Source organism: Bos indicus x Bos taurus, chromosome 15 (genome assembly GCF_003369695.1).
Source record: "Bos indicus x Bos taurus breed Angus x Brahman F1 hybrid chromosome 15, Bos_hybrid_MaternalHap_v2.0, whole genome shotgun sequence".
Lineage (NCBI taxonomy): Eukaryota > Metazoa > Chordata > Mammalia > Artiodactyla > Bovidae > Bos > Bos indicus x Bos taurus.
In genome coordinates, this window is record NC_040090.1 from 33,160,868 (window position 1) to 33,176,740 (window position 15,873).

The 15,873-nt window shown below is 42.6% G+C and overlaps 2 pseudogenes; one reads left to right on the top strand and one right to left on the bottom strand.

Annotated features, from left to right (window-relative positions):
• Window positions 1-514: 514 nt before the first annotated feature.
• Window positions 515-1,570, top strand: LOC113904896 (annotated as a pseudogene).
• A 10,652-nt stretch (window positions 1,571-12,222) lies between these two features.
• On the bottom strand, window positions 12,223-12,807 carry LOC113904729 (annotated as a pseudogene).
• Between the last annotated feature and the right edge of the window lie 3,066 nt (window positions 12,808-15,873).

Here is a 15,873-nt window from a genome sequence, read left to right on the forward strand (position 1 = left end):
AATATTGATGAGGTAACAAAACTCATATTATACTACCCTACTCCTTATTCTGTAGTCAAAACAATAGGACATAGCTACCTGCTCAGGGAAAGCCTTTGTTCTGCTCCTCCCCTGATTTCCTACCCATAGTCACAAAAGTATTTTCAAAGGTAAGTTCATAAATAACTCATTCTTAAAACCAACACAAATACAGAATAAATTATTCTTTCCATTCTGTTTGTGTATTGGCTTAATTTTGGACAACAAGATGTTAATCATTACCATACTCATTTAATTTTCTCTACTGCTTTATGAGTCTATCTTGATCCTGAAATTAAGGCTTCATTCAGATAGCAAGTCATACCTTACTTATCTTTATTTACATATATATCCAAAATTCCTGACATCATCAGAATGGAATGGGATGAAGTAGGAACCAAAATCAAATGATAATTTGAAAGAAATGTTTGCATATATTTTGGGTTTTCCTCTGTCTCCATGAATAGGCATGAGATTCTGGGAGAACTTCCCAAATATGAGGACCTTAAACCACACTGGTGCTAGCCACACAATCTTCTGCTTGCTGGGCATCCCTGGCCTTGAAGACCACTACATGTGGATTTCCATCCCCTTTGTTATTTCCTATGCCGCTGCCTTGCTTGGAAACAGCCTGTTCCTCTTCATTATCCTCACCGAGCACAGCCTCCATGAACCCATGTACCTCTTCCTCTGCATGCTGTCCGGAGCAGACCTTGTCCTCTCCATGTGCAGAGTCCCTCAGGCCTTGGCGATCCTCTGGTTCCATGCTGGAGAGCTCTCCCTGGATCGCTGCATTTGTCAGGTATTCTTCCTCTCTTCCACTTTCATTTACAAGTCTGAGATCTTGCTGGTGATGGCATTTGACTGCTACACTGCCATACGCTACCCCCTGTGATACACCACTGTTCTTACACATACACTGATAGGGAAAATTCATATATCCATCTTCCTAAGAAGTTATTGTACAGTTTTACTGTAATATTTCTTCTGAAAAGACTGACTTTTTATAAAAGTAACATCCTCCCAAACACTGCTTGTAAACATTGTCCTGGCAAAAATTTCCTGCAACGATATCCAACGAAACGCTGGAGAAGGAAATGGCTATCCACTCCAGTATTCTGGCCTGGAGAATTCCACGCACTGTGTAGTCCATTGGGTCGCGAAGAGTTGAACACATCTGAGCGACTTTCACATAGAACATCTGGTTTGATTTTTTGTCCTGATGTCGACCTTGGTCTTAGATGTTGTGCTAATCTTTGTTTCATATATGCCTATTCTCCATGCTATCTTCCACATCCCTTCCCAAGATGCTCCTCACAAAGCTCTCAACACGTGTGGCTCCCATATCTGTGTCATCATCCTCTTTTATGGACCTGGGATCTTCTCAGTTCTCACTCAGTGGTTTGAATACCACATTCCACTCCGTATTTACATTCTTCTGGCCAGTGTGTATATTCTCATTGCACCTACATTCAATCCCACGGTTCATGGGATTAAGACCAAGCAGATTCGGGAGCTGGTAGTTCATTTGCTGTTTCCAAAGCAGATATGACTATAATAATGGAAACTACCCTTGTGCTTTCCTCAGTAATGCTCATCATGCTTTAGGTTAGCTTTTGTATCAAGACGTGGAAGGGTACAGTGGAAATACTAATCAAATAACTCTGTATCTTGTTGTCATAGAGCAATTTTATCAGGGATGGGTTTGTAAATGTTTCTTGCAATGTTTTTAGTAACTCATTAGATATCAGTGCCTTTGGGGTCTTAGTTCACTTTCTTATACATAGAATTCATAACTAGATTAGTTCACCTCCCTACTCCTAGGCTGGAGGTTAGTAATGCCCTGGAAATAGTGACCTTTCCTGGGTAATTGTTAAACTCTTATTTAGTAGGGTATTCTATGCTTTGAATGGCTACACTTGTTTTATTCCTCTCATTCAGACATTTTCCTGCCATTTGCCCCCATGTTGTAGCTTTCTTCATATTTTTGCTTTGTAGACAATTATAAAATTCATATATATCTTAAAATTCATATGTATTCACCATTAATGCAATGTTACCATAAATAATGAACATATGTATCAGTAAATCTTTATCCTTTCAAAACATTAAACATAGCAAATGTTTACTAATTCTTTCATTTTATTTGTATTATCAACTGTTTGGAAGAAGGTACTCAACATGAGAGCAAATACAGTACAAACATGTAAGAGTACACTGAGCAAGCGTACGTAAGAAACACACTGATATATGTAGAGGTGTAGCCAATGTGGCAGAGTCGGAAGACCCTAAGCTCACCTGCTTCCATGGGCAATCCCAAATTGCAACCATTTACAGAACAACTATCAATGAAAATGACTCTAAGACCAGCAGAAAAGCATCTCCACAACTAAAGATGTAACGAAAGAACCACAACAAGATGCGTAGTGGTGTCCTGTGTCTCCTGCATTGCAGGCGGATTCTTTATCATTGAGCATCCAGAAAAGCCCAGGAGAAAGAGAGGGTAGGACAAATTCAGAGAGTAGTGTTGACATATATGCACCACCATTTGTAAAATAGATAGCTAGTGGGATGCTGCTGTATAACACAGGGAGGTTATGTGTGATAACCTAGAGAAGTGGAACACGGAGGAGGTGGGAGGGAAACTTAAGAGGGAAGGGATATATGTATACTTATGTCTGATTCACATTGTATGGCAGAAACCAACAAAACATTGTAAAGCAATTATCCTCCAATTAAAAAAATATATTTTAAAAAAGGTCCCCCCCCCCCCAAAAAAAAGGTCTCTCTATTTTTCTGTATTTTTTGTCTCTTCTCCAGTTGGATAACTCTGTTGAAAGATCTGTGGTCTATTTCTGCAAGTGGGGGCACCTTGGTCCAGGGGTAATGCATTTGTAGTTTTGTCCTATGTGGAAAGATTCCCTTTGTACAGCCTATACTATTTTTCATGACTCCCAGCAATATTTGAGAGTAACTTAGTCCTCACACGATGCCTGCAGACTATATTGTTAAGCTTTCAGACATTTTCAGTCGGATAGTGTTTCCAATAGGGCTGACTATCTGCACAAATGCATGCCAATAATCCTTCCCTACCCAACCCCTCCACTGTCCACACAAGCCAATTCGTCCTCCATGAGGTGCAGTCTGTTCCCCACTCCCTTGCACCTGTGAACGCCTCATGTCTTTCTTTGGCCAGTGGAATAATGTGGAAGTATTATATCCTCTACCCTGTGGATTTAGAGTGAAGTGAAGCAGGAACAACAGTCAGAAGGGGGATATACATCAAGAAACAACTGAAATGAGGGATTTTAAATAATTACGAATGAAGCTACTGACACACATATTGTTAGGCTGTTGGCTCTTGGACTATAAAGTCCAATATCATCCAGATCAAGAAATACAGCTTGCTCTGACATACCCACAGCCATGTCCATGTGCCCCATCAAAGAGTCCCAAAGCTATCACTGGCATACTTAACATATATAATTACATGTACATTCATGTCTTTCAACAATTTGCATTCAAATGCTGCCATTTCACCTACAACAACTGTCTGAATATTTCATTTGCATCTGTGTCTTAACTGGAATTATATTTGTCTAGTCAAGAAAAAACCTCTGTATGTCCAGTAGCACATCTAATTCTTTATTTTTCCATTCCTCACACCTAGAAACATATTATTGTTAGTTAGCATTAAAAATGACAAATTTCGCCTCCCTTTAGGAAAGCCACCAACACCAGTGGTGTTAATAGGACCTGGAAATGATTCTCTCACCATATTTAACAACACCTGTTCTAGTCCCAGCCCCCCAGTTCTGTTTTTTTTTTTTTTTTTTCAAATGGAGTGCCAGAAGTCCCGCAGAGAATTTACCAGCACTCTGTTCCAAACTGTGGCTGATTTTGGTGGATCTGAAGCTGAAAAGACCTTGCCACTGTGAGGAGCATTCTGCTGCTGCTGCTTCTGAGTCGCTTCAGTCGTGTCCAACTCTGTGCGACCCCGTAGACGGCAACCCATCAGGCTCCCCCATCCCTGGAATTCTCCAGGCAAGGACACTGGAGTGGGGTGCCATTTCCTTCTCTAGTGTATGAAAGTGAAAAGTGAAAGTGAAGTCTCTCAGTCGTGTCCAACTCTTTGAGACCACATCCTAAGAGACTGGTAAAAGGATCATCCAATGACGAAGATCAGGACTCAGCATCCTGGGACTGCAATCACCTTGATCAGATCAGATCAGATAAGTCGCTCAGTCATGTCCCACTCTTTGCGACCCCATAAATCACAGCACGCCAGGCCTCCCTGTCCATCACCAACTCCCAGAGTTCACTCAGACTCACATCCATCGAGTCAGTGATGCCATCCAGCCATCTCATCTTCTGTCGTCCCCTTCTCCTCCTGCCCCCAATCTCTCCCAGCATCAGAGTCTTTTCCAATGAGTCAACTCTTCGCATGAGGTGGCCAAAGTACTGGAGTTTCAGCTTTAGCATCATTCCTTCCAAAGAAATCCCAGGGCTGATCTCCTTCAGAATGGACTGGTTGGATCTCCTTGCAGTCCAAGGGACTCTCAAGAGTCTTCACCAACACCACAGTTCAAAAGCATCAATTCTTTGGCGCTCAGCCTTCTTCACAGTCCAACTCTCACATCCATACATGACCACAGGAAAAACCATAGCCTTGACTAGACGAACCTTTGTTGGCAAAGTAATGTCTCTGCTTTTGAACATGCTATCTAGGTTGGTCATAACTTTCCTTCCAAGGAGTAAGCGTCTTTTAATTTCATGGCTGCAGTCACCATCTGCAGTGATTTTGGAGCCCAGAAAAATAAAGTCTGTTACTGTTTCCACTGTTTCCCCATCTATTTCCCATGAAGTGGTGGGACCGTATGCCATGATCTTCGTTTTCTGAATGTTGAGCTTTAAGCCAACTTTTTCACTCTCCACTTTCATTTTCATCAAGAGGCTTTTGAGTTCCTCTTCACTTTCTGCCATAAGGGTGGTGTCATCTGCACATCTGAGGTTATTGATATTTCTCCTGGCAATCTTGATTCCAGCTTGTGTTTCTTCCAGCCCAGCGTTTCTCATGATGTACTCTGCATATAAGTTAAATAAACAGGGTGACAATACACAGCCTTGACGAACTCCTTTTTCTATTTGGAACCAGTCTGTTGTTCCATGTCCAGTTCTAACTGTTGCTTCCTGACCTGCATACAAATTTCTCAAGAGGCAGATCAGGTGGTCTGGTATTCCCATCTCTTTCAGAATTTTCCACAGTTGATTGTGATCCACACAGTCAAAGGCTTTGGCATAGTCAGTAAAGCAGAAATAGATGTTTTTCTGGAACTCTCTTGCTTTTTCTATGATCCAGCAGATGTTGGCAATTTGATCTCTGGTTCCTCTGCCTTTTCTAAAACCAGCTTGAACAACAGGAAGTTCACGGTTCACATATTGCTGAAGCCTGGTTTGGAGAATTTTGAGCATTACTTTACTAGTGTGTGAGATGAGTGCAATTGTGTGGTAGTTTGAGCATTCTTTGGCATTGCCTTTCTTTGGGATTGGAATGAAAACTGACCTTTTCCAGTCCTGTGGCCACTGCTGAGTTTTCCAAATTTGCTGGCATATTGAGTGAAGCACTTTCACAGCATCATCTTTCAGGATTTGGAATAGCTCAACTGGAATTCCATCACCTCCACTAGCTTTGTTCGTAGTGATGCTTTCTAAGGCCCACTTGACTTCACATTCCAGATGTTTGGCTCTAGGTGAGTGATCACGCCATCGTAATTATCTGGGTGGTGAAGATCTTTTTTGTACAGTTCTTCTGTGTATTCTTGCCATCTCTTCTTAATATCTTCTGCTTCTGTTAGGTCCATACCATTTCTGTCCTTTATCGAGCTCATCTTTGCATGAAATGTTCCTTTGGTATCTCTGATTTTCTTGAAGACATCCCTAGTCTTTCCCATTCTGTTGTTTTCCACTATTTCTTTGCATTGATTGCTGAGGAAGGCTTTCTTATCTCTTCTTGCTATTCTTTGGAACTCTGCATTCAGATGTTTATATCTTTCCTTTTCTGCTTTGCTTTTCACTTCTCTTCTTTTCACAGCTATTTGTAAGGCCTCCCCAGACAGCCATTTTGCTTTTTTGCATTTCTTTTCTATGGGAATGGTCTTGACCCCTGTCTCCTGTACAATGTCACGAACCTCATTCCATAGTTCATCAGGCACTCTATCTATCAGATCTAGGCCCTTAAATCTATTTCTCACTTCCACTGTATAATCATAAGGGATTTGATTTAGGTCATCACTTTGAGGAAGCCTGGAAAATACCTTTGGAATGCAGCCAGCAGTTCATGAGTGCGTGCATTATACATCACTTCAGTCAAGTCTGACTCTGTGCGACACTTTGGACTGTAGCCTGCCAGGCTCCTATGTCCATGGAATTCTCCAGGCAAGAACAGTGGAGTGGGTTGCTATGCTCTTATCCAGCCAGCAGTTCATAGTCCTGGTCACATTCTGTAGGTAACATCCACCACTCCATGTAAATGATCTCTGCATTCTCATTACCCTCTCTAATCTGTCTGCAACTCTCCACACAAGGAATCCCAGGTGCTTCGGGTTTCGGGAGGTAACATGAGCCCAGGCAGCCTCCCAGGAAACTTTTACTTACCTTCTGTTCTTATTCACAGAAACTCCAGCAACCAAAAGTTCACCCACTCAATGCCCACAATGTTCAGGGTTTTGACAACTTCCTCATCTGCATTTTTCTAACTCTACAAGAGACACCAGCTTCTATAGTTCCACAAGAAATCTACCACTAGATCAAAATGTGAAACACTAAATTCACCAACCTTAAAGTTCTAACTCCCCAAACATTTTTATATTTTTGTGACCTTTAAGGCGACTTAGACAAACCACGTTTCACAATCTACTTTATCCCCCATCCCATTTGTTTTCATTTATTCACAGACACATTGGGTGTTTTTAAGTAAATTAAAAATATATATTCTTTGGTCTATAGTTGATTTAGAATGTTATTTTAGTTTCTACTGTACAAGAAAGTGAATCAGATACACACACACTCATATATATCCCCTCTTTTCAACCTTTTTTATCCATATATATCTATATAGGTTACTACAGAGTGGAGGAGACTTCCTTGTCCTATAGAAAAGGTCCTTGAGCACGTGCATGCTCCATCGCTCGTCATATCGGATTCTTTGCAACCCCATGGACTGTAGCCCACTAGGCTCTTCTGTCCATGGGATTCTTCGGGCAAGAATACTGGAGTGAGTTGCCATGCCCTCCTCTGGGGATCTTCCCGAGCCAAGGATCAAACCTGAATCTCTTATGTCTCCTGCATTGGCAACTGGCTTCTTTACCACTAGTACCACCTGGGAAGCCCAGAAAAGGTCCTTATTGGTTTTCTATTTTATATACACTTTATATTTTGTAATTAATCACTGTTATCTCTCCATTGCAGTACCTGCAGCATTTTACTCATCTGTCATTTTTGCCATCCCTTGCCCAAACAGATAGGAACTCAATTAGCATGAAGAAAGAACTTCTTAGGAAAGAATGCTTTTCCTCCATGGAATTCACATGGATTGAACAATAAGAAACCAGAGGGCTCACTTTGTAAGATCCCTGCACTACCACAAACAAGACGACACTTTTTCTATAATTCAGAGGGTTTTATTTCATTTTACTTAATGTCATGAGCTATTTAATTGAAAAAATCATGATGGGATCTTAGTAAATGCCACCCATAATCTATGTTGTTTCTCTTAAGATTGGCATTAGTAAAAGACATACAATCTAAATATAAATATATTTCTAAGTAAAAACAATTCACTAGAATGACATCTCAATAAAAATTTATATATTTATATAAAACTACAAAAGAGAAAAAAGGTTATTGTTTTAAAATGATGAAATAGACAAGTTTCTTTCCTGATTATACTGAACAAAACACACCCACCATTCCATTATAAGCCTTCATTAGTTGATCTGAAAAGAGAGTTCTTCAGGTTCACTTCCTTGCAGAGCCATGTGAGCACTGAACTGTTCCCTCCAAGTCAAGTCCCCACACCATCATCCCTCACCTTGGAAGGTTTTTGATGGCTCCTGGTGACTCAAGTTCCATTATCCACACAACGCTTTTCTCCTGCATTTTCTTGCTTGGGTGGGGTGCACCTGAAAAAAATCATAAGGATGGCTTTTAGCAAAAAGAGCTATGAGATCCTTGCACAGCAAATACCACCTAACCCAATGTCCAGGCACAGGTTCTTAGGGACTAAGAAGCTGAAGCCAGACAAGATCTTCAGTAGAAGGAGACCCTGTGCAGAAAGCTCTTGCCTGTTTTCCACTGGGCTGCCAGGAGCACCTTAACCAGAGGGTCTTCCAGGTAGTCCACCTGCTGGAGGCATTCGCAGAGCTCACAGATGATAAGACCCAAGGGTGGCATCCTCGGGGTCATCGTCCATATGTCAATGAGAGGGTTCCTATTCTTCTGACAATTCTTTATGTGAAGTCACTAGAACAGGTCCCATTCATAGCAAACCCAACCAGCACAAAGATCACCCATTCAATACCAAAGATATTCAGTGTTGTTACATTTGCCCAACTGCTTTTGTTTACACCCTCCCCCAAGACAGCAACTTCCCAAGTTCCATCCACATCTCTGCACTACATCTAAATCTGAAGCAGGACACTCATCAACCTTCAACTGTCAACCCTCCAATCTTTTGTTATTTTTGCAGCTCTAAGGACTCTCAGACAAACCATGTCCCACCATCCATTTCATCCAGTCCCATTCCCTTTAACTTTTCCATGGACACTTTCTATGTTGAGTTTCCTCACTGGAGTCACTCCTTTGGAACACCAGCTGCACTTTTACATGCTTTATCATATTTGCCTCCTCCATTCCTCTACAGACAGGAAACCAACCAAAAATATTTTCTCAATTCCTTCCAGTGAATGTTCTGACAAAAGTAAGATTTCCTGGACAGATCATTTCTCTCTCTTATAAAGGGAGAGAAATTTCCAACATTCCCTATTTCCATTTTGTGTTCCCATCATTGGAGATGATCATCTCAACACACCATCTGATCCCTTTCCCATTTCTGCCCTGACTGCCTCAACATCAGATGAAAGACTGACCTTGAAGCTCATTGAATCTACCCGGAAAGAAACCCTCAACTCCCTACCGCCAGCACTGCCCCACGTGGATAGGTACACCCCGTCACCAGTGTGGAAAGACAGAAAATTGACTTTGCTTCTAAATTCTTCCCTCTCTCTCCTCTTCAGCATGTTCTGTCCTTTCAACTCCATCAGCTTCCTATGATCCCATGGCTTTTCCTCCTGTCCAGAGCGTCCACCTTACTGCTCAATCCACACTTCTCCTTGGGAAAACCTTTACTAGCTCATCCCATGCCTCCAGGTCCACCCTTGCTCCATCCTGCCTTTGCTCTGTAAATAAAGTCCACATCAACCTTCTGACATAGCAAGATACCTCATTCAACCAGGCCAACTCCCCTTTCCTTTACTTTCTCCTGTAAGTTTCTCCAGTAAGCCTAGGTCTCATTGCTGGTCAGACACAAGATGATTCACTTCCCTATAGACAGAATCCAAGTTTCAGTTCAGTTCAGTTCATTTGCTCAGTTGTGTCCGACTCTTTGCCACCCCATGAATCCTAGCACGCCAGACCTCCCTGTCCATCAACTTCCGGAGTTCACTCAGACTCATGCCCCTCGAGTCAGTGATGCCATCCAGCCATCTCATCCTCTGTCGTCCCCTTCTCCTCTTGCCCCCAATCCCTCCCAACATCAGAGTCTTTTCCAATGAGTCAACTCTTCGCATGAGGTGGCCAAAGTACTGGAGTTTCAGCTTTAGCATCATTCCTTCCAAAGAACAGCCAGGGCTGATCTCCTTCAGAATGGACTGGTTGGATCTCCTTGCAGTCCAAGGGACTCTCAAGAGTCTTCTCCAACACCACAGTTCAAAAGCATCAATTATTTGGCACTGAGCTTTCTTTTTTTTTTTAATTAAAAAAAAATTGTTATTATTATTTTTTACCTTACAATATTGTATTGGTTTTGCCATACATCAACATGCATCTGCCACGAGTGTACACGTGTTCCCCATCCTGAACCCCCCTCCCACCTCCCTCCCTATACCAGCCCTCTGGGTCATCCCAGTGCACCATCCCCAAGCTTCCTGTATCCTGCATCGAACCTGGACTGGCAATTCATTTCTTATATTATATTATACATGTTTTAATGCCATTCTCCCACATCATTCCCCACCCCCCACCTCCCACAGAGTCCAAAAGACTGTTCTATACATCTGTGTCTCTTTTGCTGTCTTGCATACAGGGTTGTTGTTACCATCTTTCTAAATTCCATATATATGTGTTAGTATACTGTATTGGTGTTTTTCTTTCTGGCTTACTTCACTCCGTATAATAGGCTTCAGTTTCATCCACCTCATTAGAACTGATTCAAATGTATTCTTTTTAATGGCTGGGCACTCTGCTTTCTACAAAGTCCAACTCTCACATCCATACATGACCACTGGAAAAACCATAGCCTTGACTAGACAGACCTTTGTTCGCTAAGTAATGTCTCTGCTTTTCAATATGCTATCTAGGTTGGTCATAACATTTCTTCCAAGGAGTAAGCGTCTTTTAATTTCATTCCTGCAGTCACCATCTGCAGAGATTTGAGCCTCAAATATACAGTCTGACACTGTTTCCACTGTTTCCCCATCATTTTCTATGAAGTGATGGGACCAGATGCCATGATCTTCGTTTGCTGAATGTTGAGCTTTAAGCCAACTTTTTCACTCTCGTCTTTCACTTTCATCAAGAGGCTTTTCAGTTCCTCTTCATTTTCTGCCATAAGGGTTGTGTCATCTGCATATCTCAGGTTATTGATATTTCTCCTGGCAATCTTCATTCCACCTTGTGCTTCTTCCAGCCCAGCATTTCTCATGATGTACTCTGCATAGAAGTTAAATAAACAGGGTGACAATATACAGCCTTGATGTACTCCTTTTCCTATTTGGAACCAGTCTATTGTTCCATGTCCAGTTCTAACTGTTGCTTCCTGACCTGCATATAGGTTTCTCAAGAGGCTGGTCAGGTGGTCTGGTATTTCCATCTCTTTCAGAATTTTCCACAGTTTATTGTGATCCACACAGTCAAAGGCTTTGGCATAGTCAATAAAGCAGAAATAGATGTTTTTCTGGAATTCTCTTGGTTTTTGATGATCCAGCGGATGTTGGCAAATTGATCTCTGGTTTCTTTGCCTTTTCTAAAACCAGCTTGAACATCTGGAAGTTCACGGTTCACGTATTGCTGAAGCCTGGCTTGGAGAATTTTGAGCATTACTTTACTAGCATGTGAGAATCCACGTTTAGAGGAGTTCAATACTCAATGAACCTTTTATGCATGAAGAAAATCTGCTTGAGGAAAGAGCGCTTTACCCTGTGGAATTCATTCAGCTTGAACAGTAAGAAACCAAGGTGCTCCTTTTGTAAGTTCCAACCCCTACAACAAATTAGGAGATCCATTTTCTATAAACTAGAAGCTTTTATTTCATTTAATGAATATTGAATTGAACAGATTATGCTCAAATTTTAGCAATCAATGCCTACTATTATCGAACCTGAGTTTCTAAACTAAAAATAGATTTCTAAAGTCCAAACATTAAATATAATCCTATCTCGCTAAAAAGAAAAATTCATTTATACTGATGCACAATACAAAAATGACAAAAGGAAATTGTATTAAAATGATGAAGTAAAAACAAATGATGGAATGGAAATGGTGTGGGGTTTGTTTGTTCTTCTTCCCTGAATGTCCTTCAACGCATCACTGGCCCATTGTAAACCTTGGTCTCTTGATGTGGATAATGGAGTCCTCTAGGTTAACTTCCTCGAAGAGCCCTGTGTGCCCTGAAGTGTTCCTTCCAGGTCAAGAATGCATACCATCGTCTCCCACCGTGGAAGGGTTTGGATGCCTCCAGGGCATTCATGTTACTTTGCAGAAAAAGATTTCCTTCTCCACTTCCTTCCCAGGCTGGAGTGTACCTGGAAAAAGTCATGTAGATGGCTTTTAGCAGAAAGGCCTTGGAAGCCGCTTCTGACAGAAAATACCACCTAGCCCAATGTCCAGACACAAGTGCTTACCAAGAGGACCTGCAAGCAGACAAGATCCTCAGTAGAAGCAGACCGTGTGCAGAAAGCTCTTGCCAGTTTTGCGCTCGGCTGCCAGGAGCACCTCGACCACAGAGTCCTCCAGGTTGTCTGCCTGCTGGAGGCGTTCGCAGAGCTCACAGATGATCAAAGACCCAAGCGTGGCGTCCTCCGCGTTGTCGGCCATGTCCACGTTGATCACGTGCACAGGCTGGAAGGTCTCCTGCTCTCGGACCCACAGCTCCTCCACCACCTTGTCGTAGACGCTCTCCTCACAGGTGAAGATGACGTCAAAGCGATCTCGGCACTCTTGAAATCTTTCCGGGCGAGGCTTGATTCTCTCGTTTCTTCCCAAGATGTATAAGATGCCGTTGCTGTTATAGCGTTGTCCGTCTTTGCGCACAAGATCCTTGCGCATCTCCTCATAGGTAGTGGAGAAATCGTAAACCACGGGGAGGTTGCGTGCCCTTCCTGGGAGCCTGACTCGAGATCCAGCTCCGAAGGACCTGACTCGGAATCCTTTCCTCCTGAGGATGCGGTGGGCCTCCATGCTCCTGTTCATGTTGCTCATGCAGACCACAGCCACACTGAGCGGGTATGAGGGCATGGTGGCGGCCACTTGGGACTCTAGTCAGACGCCCGGACTTCAGGGGCTCAGGGAACTCTGAAGGCCAGGGGATGACCGACTGGGTCCAGCTCTTCCAAGGAGTGTTAGAGTCAAAGAAGAAAGAAGGCGTTTATATGGAGGCACTTGTCCTCAGTGGGAGGGGAAATCTTGATTGATGATTGGCTTAACTCTTGACTGATTGGATTTGAATGGTGGGCTGGGAGCAGAGAACCCAGTGCTGTATTCTGAACAATTCCATTGATGCAATCACCCAACCTCAATGCCATTGTGTGCCCACCCAACCCCCACCCCCTCCTGAGCATTTTTCCATCTCCAGTTAACTCCATCTGTGCCTGTGTTTATGGGGCTATACTTGGTATCAGGCAAAACAGCTAGACTACTCACTGGCTTCTCACCAGCCTTCCAAAGAACTGAAGACGTGTATGTGGAAAAGGTCTTTGAGATTCCTGATCCTCCTAATCCAATGATGCAAGAATCACAGTGGTTGCTCCCCAGATTTTCATATTAGAATTGATACTCTGGCAGAGCAGTTGTGAACCGTGAACTTCCAGATGTTCAAGCTGGTTTTAGAAAAGGCAGAGGAACCAGGGATCAAATTGTCAACATCTGCTGTATTATCGAAAAAGCAAGAGCATTCCTGAAAAACATCTATTTCTGCTTTATTGACTATGCCAAAGCCTTTGACTGTGTGGAGAACAATAATCTGGAAAATTCTGAAAGAGTTGGAAATACCAGACCACCTGACCTGCCTCTTGAGAAACCTATATGCAGGTCAGGAAGCAACAGTTAGAACTGGACATGGAACAACAGACTGGTTCCAAATAGGAAAAGGAGTACATCAAGGCTGTATATGGTCATCCTGCTTATTTAACTTCTATGCAGAGTACATCATGAGAAACGCTGGGCTGGAAGAAGCACAAGGTGGAATGAAGATTGCTGGGAGAAATATCAATAACCTGAGATATGCAGATGACACAACCTTTATGGCAGAAAATGAAGAGGAACTGAAAAGCCTCTTGATGAAAGTGAAAGACGAGAGTGAAAAAGTTGGCTTAAAGCTCAACATTCAGAAAACAAAGATCATGGCACCTGGTCCCATCACTTCATGGGAAATAGATGGGGAAACAGTGGAAACAATGTCAAACTTTATTTTCTTGGGCTCCATAATCACTGCAGATGGTGATTGCAGCCATGAAATTAAAAGACACTTATCTTCGGAAGGAAAGTTATGACCAACCTAGATAGCATATTGAAAAGCAGAGACATTACTTTGCCAACAAAGGTCCATCTATTCAAGGCTATGGTTTTTCCAGTGGTCATGTATGGATGTGAGAGTTGGACTGTGAAGAAAGCTGAGTGCCGAATAATTGATGCTTTTGAACTGTGGTGTTGGAGAAGACTCTTGAGAGTCCCTTGGACTGCAAGGAGATCCAACCAGTCCATTCTAAAGGAGATCAGTCCTGAGTGTTCTTTGGAAGGAATGATGCTAAAGCTGAAACTCCAGTACTTTGGCCACCTTTGAAGAGTTGACTCATTGGAAAAGACTCTGATGCTGGGAGGGATTGGGGGCAGGAGGAGAAGGGGACAACAGAGGATGAGATGGCTGCATGGCATCACTGATTCGATGGACGTGAGTCTGAGAGAACTCTGGGAGTTGGTAATGGACAGGGAGGCCTGGCGTGCTGTAATTCATGGGGTGGCAAAGAGTCGGACATGACTGAGCGACTGAACTGAACTGAACTGAGAGCAGTTGTGCTAAATCCTAGGAAGGCATTCATGGTTCTTCCTATCAGTCAATAAAAGCATGCACCAGTGTCAAAAGCAATCTCTGGAAAATATGACTGCCATTTGATAGGGTTTCACAAGTTGCAAGAACACCGCATTTTCTCCTTTCTCTTTTCTTCAATTCATCAGAATTCTGGAGCAAACCGACCTGATCCTCCTCCCTTATCTTGTCTCCAAAAGCAGCTCAGTCTGAGTGCTCCATACTCAAAATAGGAGCCTTTTCATTGATTTCTCCATTTGCATAGCTGATGAAGCAACTGTACAGATATTAAACTTGGGGTTGGGACATTGACCACTAAGGAGACTTAATGCTGTCACTTCAAAATGACGAGGGCAAAGATCTCTTCATAGAGCCACAGACTGAGTGTTCAGTCCATTGCAGTGATTCTCTGAGTGCAGAGTCCTATGTCAGTAAACAGCCCAAGTCTACTCAAAGTGTGACCCCCAGAGCATCAACATGAACTGAAGGGGAGCTTGTTTAACCTGGGAATTGGACTCCCAGACCACTGAATTGGATCGCAGGGATGTGCAGTAAAGATTGAGAGCAAGTAGATTAATAGCAGGGATTTCAGAAACTTGACTGGACCTTGGAAGTCCCTGAGAAGCATTGCCTCTAGATGGGAGGTTGAATATTCTGAAGAGAAAAGCCAGATTAGAGAAAAGGCCAGGCATACCTGAAAAGGTAGTCAGCTCTCAAATATGATATGAAAATGTTTTTTAACAGTCACTGCCTGAGACCTAACTCATCCTGCCTGGAAAAACAGAGAGAGAGAGAGAGAAGAAAGATCTCAGAGCCCAAACTACATTCATGATACTACAGGAGGAAGTTATTTCATCATGGTCCTTTCTCTTCATAAGATGGCTCTAGGGTCACACAGTGGCAAAAACCTCTGCTTCTGATCTGCTTTGTGTGCTCCTGAATTTCTCTCTGAGACTCAGGGTGGGGAAGGGGGGTTTTTGTTCAGCATGCCAGCACTGTGGCAGTCAACAGTTGAGCTCTTAGTGCTAGAGCAGTGCTCCTGTGTCACTTCATAAGCCTTCCTGATATCTGCAGTGCTGATAGAGGAGACCTTACAGGGCAGGGTTCCCTTCATTTTCTGCCAATTCTGAGCCCTATTTAACTGAACACCATCCCTGTTTTTTCACCTTGAGATAACCTTGAATATGTTTTCATTTATATGAAGATTGATTTCCTTTAGAGTCAGTTCTCTTTTGAATGATGTCAACATCTTTTTTATGACTACTACCTCTTTTCTTTCT